We start from the raw sequence: 9,198 nt of genomic DNA on the forward strand, positions 1-9,198 counted from the left end.
CTTCTCTCCTCCTGCTGGGGCTATGAAGTAGTATCCACCTGCAAGGTGTGTCTCTTTCTGTTGGCTCTGCAGTTGACAGCTAGGGCTGGACATGAGCACTCTGCCTGCTGACCTCCTGACCCCATTCTACACCAGGTCTCCTTTTTTTTTTTATTAACATATAATGTATTATTTGTTTCAGAGGTACAGGTCTGTGATTCAACAGTCTTACACAATTCACAGTGCTCACCATAGCACATACCCTCCCCAGTGTCCATCACCCAGCCACCCCATCCCGCCCACCCCCCCACCACTCCAGCAACCCTCAGTTTCCTGAAATTAAGAGCCTCTTATAGTTTGTCTCCCTCTCTGGTTTCTTCTGTTTTTTTCCTCTCTTTCCCTAAGATCTTCTGCCTTGTTTCTCAAATTCCACATATCAGTGAGATCATATGATAATTGTCTTTCTCTGATTGACTTATTCCACTTAGCATAATACCCTCTAGTTCCATCCACGTCGTTGCAGATGGCAAGATTTCATTTTTTGTTGGCTGCATAATATTCCATTGTGTATATATACCACATCTTCTTTATCCATTCATCTGTCGATGGACATCTTGGCTCTTTCCATGGTTTGGCTATTGTGGGCATTGCTGCTATAAACACGGGGTGCACGTACCCCTTCGGATCCCTACATTTGTATCTTCGGGGTAAATACCCAGTAGTGCAATCGCTGGGTCATAGGGTAGCTCTATTTTCAACTTTTTGAGGAACCTTACACGAGGTCTCCTTTATTCAGTTCCACAAGCCAGAGAGCACACCTCCTGGGGCCAGCATTTCCTGGCACATTTATTGGAGCCTGGCCTCTTGGGAGGTTCGACACAGTGATCAGGGACTGACCCATGGTTGGTGGGTTGGCCTGGCAGGGGGAGCCAGGTGAATACATCTCTATTTAAATATATATAGTGAAACGGAATAAAGGAAACCTCACTAACACGCAGTGGAGGCCAGCAGGGGGAGCTCTCCCGCCCACCACTCCCTCCTCGCAGCCCTCTGCATTCCCAGCGGGAAGAATCCCGGGCTTCACTGCGCCGCGGAGGAAGGAGGGGTTCCGCCCATTCGGAGAGCCCAGCCAATAAGAGCAGAGCCCAGCTAAAGAGAGCACAGCTCAACCAATGAGAGTTAGTCACAGCCCAGCCAATGAAAGCTAGTCATAGCTCCGCCAATGACAGCACAACCCAGCCAATGAGAGCACAGATCAGCCAATGAGATCAGACCCCAGCCAATGAGAAGCCAGACTTCCAGCTCGCAGTTCTCTCCCGCGGACTTCTAGTTTACAACAGCCCTCCCAACTCCCTCCCCTCGCTCTATAAAAGAGCGTTTCTCTCTTCTGTCCTAGGGAATGGTCTATGGTTTTGTCATAGTTTGCTGCTCCCAAATTGCGTTTTTCTACTATTCCTGGATAAGCCCATTTTGCTGGTAAAATAACTGGCAGTTTTATTTTTAAGGAAAACATCACTTGGTGTCAGAAGGGGATGCAGGGGATCCAGAGACTCTGAGGCTGGTGAGCAAACCAACAGGTGCCAGTACCCGCAGACCCAGTCGGGCTTGCAGCTTTCTCTCCGACCCTGGGGTTTGAGGGTAAGTTTTCTCTGGGACTTGAGCTTCACTCTCTGTTTTCAGCTCTCCAGGCTTTATTCAAGACCTTTTTAAGGCTTTGTCCTTTCTCAGAGTACTCGTTTGGCCTTTGGTCTGACTCCTTTCTAGAGCCAGGCTGTTCCTACTGGAACTGTGCTGCTTTAGAAATTTTTTTCTTCCCTCTAGAGGAAAGCCTCTGGGAAACGGCATCCTAGTGATCAAAATGCTTTAAGGACGCCCCTGCCCCTACCTTCCCACACTTCTGGGACCCCAGCCTGTTCTATGTTTCAAAACTGTGGTCCCTCCTCATGTGCACTCGTAACTAAATGGACTGACTCAACCAAAAGTAATTTACAACTTCAACGGCCATTATGGGGAACTTTCCATCTCCCCAAATTTACTTTTCTCACAACTGAATCGGACAACCATGGCTCTAAAATTGTCAAAACTGAATTGGATGCTTATTTTAATTGGTACCTTGAGGCTTCCAAACATTTTTTAGGATTCAAAGGTTGTTCGCCTCTTCAGTTCATTTGTTAATTTAGAAACAGTATTTTGCAAAGAGGCGAACAACTGAAAGTCAACGCAGCTTCTGAGTCTTGCCCTCCCCATCTCCTTCGTCTCCAGACAGGTGGGGCCACCTTGCGCCCAGGCCCGCCTCTGGTGCCATTTCCCTCTTCCCTCAGCACTGTCCCCACCTCCCCTATACCCACCACTCATTCTAACCCTTTGGCTGAGCTTCCCTTTACCTCCAAACCCTCTCCCCACCCACCTTCTGAAAACCTATTAATAGCTACCCCTCTAAAGATAACTCTGCTGGGCGTCCAAATGAACGTCAAATTGCTTATGTTGCCTGGACTAAGGCTGAATTTCGAGCCATAGAGAAAGAGTTTCCTAAAGTGACTGAGGACCCCATAAATTTGCTGAAGAATGTAACACAGTTATTCAAACTTACTCATCTGATTTCTCAGATTTATATCAATCGGTCCCCATGCTTGCTGGTGAGGGTCAGGCCAAACGCTGGATAAAACCAGCCCAATGGGAGCATCCTGAAAGGGGTTTAGAGAAACAGATGCCTGAGTTTTGGCAAGGTGCTAGAACACTCGCTGGAAAGCTCCACCAAACGATTACAGTACCCTTTCCTAAGGCTGCTGATTGGAACAAAATTCAGGCTTGCGTAGAGAAGCCTGATGAACCTGTTCATGACTATCACAATCGACTCCACATTGTCTTCAAAGGCAATTCTGGTCTTCCTGTAGATGAATCCAACCTGGTAGCATTTATGTCCATGTTTATTAACAGGCTAAACTGGGATTGTTCTCTCTCAGTTAAAAGGAGCAAGATAGAATGGGAAACTATGTCCATCTGGATTTAGTTAATTTGGCAAATCAGCTTGTTGGCATCCTAGACGAGTCACCTAAAAGAAAGACCATACCACTCTCAATTTTCAACTCCAGCAAATATAGGCCCCTAAACAACCAGCCTCCCATCCCCCTTGTTTCTGCTGCTATTACAAAGAGTCAGGGCGCTGGGAAAGGATCAGAGCACTCCAGCCAGCCTTTCCCAGTGTCCTCCTAATTCCTATTGATGGGGCTCCAATCCTTCCCGTTAATCAGCTGAGAAACCATTCTCCAGATTGGGAATGAATCTCTCTCTGTCCTTATGGACCCAGGAGCTACACTCTTGGTGCCCAACCCCACTGCTATAAAGTAGCCTCTGCCTTGAAGTGCTGAGATAGTTCGAACCTCAACAGGTTCCTGTCTCTGAGCCTACTCCCTTTGGTCTAGGCACAGTGGGGGGTACTCTGGTTTTTCGCATTAGTCCCTCTGCCTCTATTCCTTTATTGGACTGGGATTTCTTAGAAAACTATCATGCCAGAGTCTTTTTTCTCCCCAAAGGGGGAAATAATTATAGAATTTGACATTTGTAATCAAAATAGACAACCAGGGGTATTCAGTGATTTTTTGGGTATCTTTATTATGCTCTGTCTCTGGTGGTATCATAGCTGACTCTGGGGACACTGAGCATTTGTCCCTATTAGATCAGCTACCTTCTTCTTTATGGGCAAAATCTTCAGCTGATATTGGCAGAATCCACAGTGCACCTCCTGAAAAGATTGAAATAGAACCCTCAAAACCTCTCCTCAGAATTAATGAATATCCTATAAATAAGGAAGCCCTTCAAGGCATCAAGCCCATTACAGAGGACTGAGAGGCTCAGGGCCTCATTATCTCCTGCACTAGTCCCCGTAACATCCTTACTCTACCTGTGAGAAAACCCCACAACCAAGAATGGAGGTTTGTCCAGGACCTCCGAGCAGTAAATAGCCTTCACCCTGTTGTTCCCAACCCTCGCATTCTCCCGACATTAATTTGCACTGAAAGAAAGTTTTTCACTGTAACTGACCTATGCGGTGCATCTTTTAGTATTCTGGTAGATAAGAATAGCCAGCATCCTTTTGCTTTCACTTGGGAAGAATGGCAATGCATCTGGACAGTCATGCCCCAGGGTTTCTGAGTCCTTCTTACTTTTCACAAACCTGAAAAGCTGATTCAGATGACAGAAAGTTTTCTGCAGGCTCTGCTTCGTTATGGTACATAGATGATTTCATTCTCAGCTCCCCTTCTCAAATCTCTTCACAGGAAACAGCATCCACCTGTTAAAACTTTCGGCCTTAAAGGGACATGGTCTCCAAAGAAAAATCCTCAGGTTAGATAGTCATGACATTCCATCTCAAAACAAGGACTGCATTTGGATCCAGATGAAAGCCCCCACAGATCACATGTTGACTCCTTGTGGCAATTTACAGGAAATTCCTCTAATGCAGGTTTTTCATGGTTTACTGGTGGTTCTCATTTAACAGATGACATTGGTAAATATCATGTTGGGTGTGCTATTACAACTCCTCTGTGCAGTCAGGACTCACCTTTCTTTTGGCTACTTCAGCCCAACAGACTATGTTAGATGCCCTTATTCGAGCTGGTACTGCAAACAATGCAAACATTTAAGCCCATGGCTGTCATGTTTTGGGGGGTAATTCATGATTCTGGAATATTATGGAAACAATGAATGTCCTTACCTCCAATGAGGCTAAAGTTTAAAATGACTCCTATGTGCAAAAGTATGGCATTTAATATATTTTGCACATAGTGGCTCTGGTTATTTTTAAGGTTCCTGGGCATTCCAGACTCAACTCCTGGAGGCTGAAGAAAACCACCTCAGTGATATTTCTACCAAAACAAAACAAAACAAAAAAACGCTGCTCCCAAGGAGACCAATAGCCAAATCTCTGGTTCAAAGGATGTTCTCCCACATGATAATGTGGAAAAATTGACCGGAAATGCCCACCCATTGATCCCAGAGGGGGGGAAATAAGATTGGAAATCTAATATTGGTTGCTTTGTTAGAGAGAACTTGGGGCGCCTGGGTGGCTCAGTCATTAAGCATCTGCCTTCAGCTCAGGTCATGATCTCAGGGTCCTGGGATCGAGCCGTGCATCAGGCTCCCTGCTCAGCGGGAAGCCTGCTTCTCCCTCTCCCACTCCCCTTGCTTGTGTTCCCTCTCTCGCTGTGTCTCTCTCTGTCAAATGAATTTTTAAAAATCCTAAAAAAAAAAAGAGCAAGAACTCTGGTTTGGACCAAATAATAATCCGACCCTACCAGAAATTCTAAAATTCCCACTACTCCCACTGTACAAGTATTTAACCTACTGGCAAAATGATAGTATTTGTGAACCAACATTGGTGGAGAAATCTTAATAAGGCACAAAAAGTGCCTACCTTGCTTGTCCTGCCTGTCTGACATACAATGCACAGAATTCGCATTCACACAAATGGAGCTCAGAGTTTCCCCATCCCATGGAGATAAGTATGTTTTAGTCACAGTTTGCATGTTTTCCCTTGTGCACAGGCCACTGCTTCTTTTGTGGCTAGAAATCTGTTAGAAAAGATTATCCCTACCTGGGAACCCTTCTCAAACTCACAGTGGCCAGGGAACCCGTTTTACTCGTCAGGTGCTTTGACAGGTCTGTGCTGTTCAGATGGTTTTCCAGCATTTCCATGGTGCGTACCATCCTCAATCCTCAGAGCTTCTCGAATGCACAAACAGCACTATTAAGACTCAACTGGCACAATTTGTAGAGACCCTCCAAATGCCTTGGCCGAAAGAACTTCGGGTTCACTCCCTTGGGAACTCATACCCTCTCCCCCTGCAAGGTAATCACAGGATGTCCCAATGCACTTGGCCCTCTCCCTCTCACCCACAGTCAGTAAGAGGAGATATAGGTCTCAATGCTGTAAAGGCCTAATTGCTTCTATTAAAAATAACCATGCTGGGCGCCTGGCTGTCTCAGTTGGTTGGGCGACTGCCTTCGGCTCAGGTCATGATCCTGGAGTCCCGGGATCGAGTCCCGCATCGGGCTCCCTGCTTGGCAGGGGGTCTGCTTCTCCCTCTGACCCTCCCCCCTCTCATGTGCGCTCTCTCATTCTCGCTCTCTCAAATAAATAATGTTTAAAAAAAATAACCATGCTTTGGTAGAGCAATCTTTTCACTGTGTGCTCCCAGGAGGCAATGAGGAGACAATGACCTTAAGTAATCATATCTTGCAAACTGGAGATTTCGTTTATGGGAAAAGACACCTCCAGAAAGACTCTCTTCAACCTCACTGGAAAGGCCCTTATCAGGAACTTTGAACCAACCTTGTGCCACCAAACTCCAGGGACGAGACTCTCGGATTCACGTGACACATCTGAAGAAAGCACCGAACCCTGACTGGCCCTGCATGCCATCTGGTGACCTGAAAGTCAAGATTTCCTGGGGGGCACCTGGGGGGCTCAGTCGGTGAAGCGTCTGCCTTTGGCTCAGGTCATGATCTCGGGGTCCTGGGATCAGGGTTCTGGGATCAAGCCCCATGTTGGGCTCCCTGCTCAGTGGGGAGTCTGCTTGTCCCTCTCCCTCTGCCCCTGCCCCCCACTGGTGTGCTCTCTTTCAAATAAATGAAATCTTAAAAATAAAAAGATTTCCTGGAATGGCAGTGGAAGACCTCTGACCAGACACTTTCCCAAGGGTGTCCAGACAGGCCTGTGTACCCTTTCTCACTGCTGCTGCTTCTCTCTCATGGAAAGACAATGTCCTTGTCTGCATTTCCCAAACCCCTGAGAAAGAGAAAACCTCTTTTGATTATGGCCTTTTGGAAACAGCCTCATGATCCTGTAACAGATTAATTTTTTCGGTTGTTTTTTCTGAATGGTTAGAAGTTTCAGAATTCACAAGTCTTTCTTTCCTCTGAACTAGTGTCTGGCTCTGGATTCCTATCCCAATTCGTGGCCTCTGAATTTGCACCTTACAGGCTATCTTATTGGATAATATTTGTTTCCAAACAGTTCTTTTGAGATAACAACACTGTTTTAATACATCTTTGAAATTTTGCTATTTTCCCAAAAAGCTCACCAGCTATTGCTTCATGTTCGTACCTGCACTGTATCTCCCCAAAATGCACCTGAGTGATTCTTTCCGTGTTCTCTTGCTGTATTCACTATTTGCTTTCATGGCTGCTACAAGTGGAGGCTTCCAGGAGGCATGTGTGACTCCTGGTTTGCCTTTGTGGGGAGAACCCTTCTCCCGTAAGTCAGAATAAGTGCCGACCTAGAGTCCTGGTTTAGCACCATCACACAGTTTGGAATTGTAGTGTTACTTCTGTTTTGTGTGATTAAGTTTTGAATTTTGTTGCCTGTCAAACTTTTGTAAAAATGATGTACTCAATACATGATCTCCAATGCTTATGATCCTGGTAAATAGGGACTAGAGATAGGAAGTGCCCTGGAGGTCTCCCTCCTGACCTTCCTTGTTACTCAAATGTGTCCTTAAGTGCTTTCCGGCTGCTGTGCACTTTCCCTCCAACATGCAACATGACAACCAGGAAAGATCCTTCTTGGCACCGAGGGACAAAAGCACTAAATACTGAAAACCTGACTCTTGACCAGGATGCTTTCAAAGAATGATCCTGATCAAAAGAGGGAAATGTGAAAATTAATATAAGGAAACCTCGTGTGGAATGGAGTCAGGAGGCCAGCGCCTAGCACTAGTGGTCAACCGCAAAGCCAACAGGTGGATTTACAACCCCAGCAGGAGGAAGCAAGATTTTCTCTTCCTGGAGCAAAAGCCCAGCCAATGAGAAGCTACTATACTTCCAATTCTCAGTCTATTCCAATGGGTTTTTCGTTAATAATAGCCCCTTCCCCCAACTCTTCCCCTTCCTGTATAAAAAAACTGTCCTCCCCTCTGTTCCCAGGACTTACCTTTGGTTTTCTTGTGGCTGGTTTGTCCTAGGTTGTTTTTCCAGAATAAACCATTTTGCTTGCAAAATAACTGACAGTTTTATTTTTAGGATCGACAATATATACACATACATATATATTAGTGACAGCTTTTTTTGAGGTGTAATTCGCATACCATAAAATTCACCCATTTAGAGTTGAGTAGATTTTAGTATATTCACAGATGTGTACAACCATCGCCACAGTCAATCTTAGAATATTTTCATGATCTGGAAAAGAAACCCATTACCCTTTAGCAGTCACCCCCTTCCGTGCCCCATTCAGTTTCCCAACCTGTGGTGGCCATTAATCTTTCTGTCTCTATGGATTTGCCTATCCTGGGCATTTCGTGTAAACGGATCATATATATACTTTTTGTGACTGGCTTCTTCCACTGAGCATCATGTTTTCAAAGTTCACCCATGTTATAGCAGGTGTCAGAACTTCATTCTTCTTTCAGGGCCAAATAACACTCCATTGCATGGATAGACCACGTTTTTGTACCGTCACCAGTAGGGGGACGTTAGGTTGCTTCCCCCTTTTGGCTATGATGAGGAATGTTGCGATGAAAACTAGGTACTGTTCTGTGAGGGCACATTCTAGGAGTGGAAGTGCTGGGTCACATGGTAACTCCACACCTAACCCTTTGAGGAGCTGCCACTGTTTTTCAAAGTGGCTCGGGTAAATTGGGGGGGGGGGCTGATTATATTAACAATTTGAGTCAACCCAAGTCCGGGAGTCCACACCATTCTGCCGGTGAAGACGCCGGGAGAGACCAGCCTGCCTGCCGGCGGACCCTGCTGCCTGGAGTCCCGAGCTGCGGGCGGCTGCGGGCGGCTCGCACGTGGGGTACAGGGTGGGGAGGCGCCCCAGAGGGACACGGGCGCGACCGCGCGGGGGCTAGGAAGGGGCGAAAGCGTGGAGGAGCTCGGGTTCGGCCGCCTGGACAGGAACGTCTGGAGCAGCCCCTACGCGGGGCCCGGGGCAGAGGCCACCTCACCACGCCAGCCGGTTCCGGCTTCCTAGCAACCAGGAGGCATCCTTCCCAGCAAGCACTGCTTCTGACCCGCGGCATCGGAAACTACGAGGCCCAGCGTGCCCCGCGGCCCAGGAGCGCGGACTACAAGTCCCACAATGCACAGCCCACCTTTTCCTAACCGCCCCCCGCCCCCGCTCTCCCTCGACCCCGCCGAGGCAGCGCCGCGACCCCTTCCCGGCGCTCCCCGCGCCGTGCGCAGCGCGCCCTCGCGGTGACCCGCAGTGCGTGGGGT

The sequence above is a fragment of the Eumetopias jubatus genome, unplaced genomic scaffold (assembly GCF_037043125.1).
Source record: "Eumetopias jubatus isolate StellerSeaLion01/CBP00866 unplaced genomic scaffold, mEumJub1_p1.0 scaffold_13, whole genome shotgun sequence".
Lineage (NCBI taxonomy): Eukaryota > Metazoa > Chordata > Mammalia > Carnivora > Otariidae > Eumetopias > Eumetopias jubatus.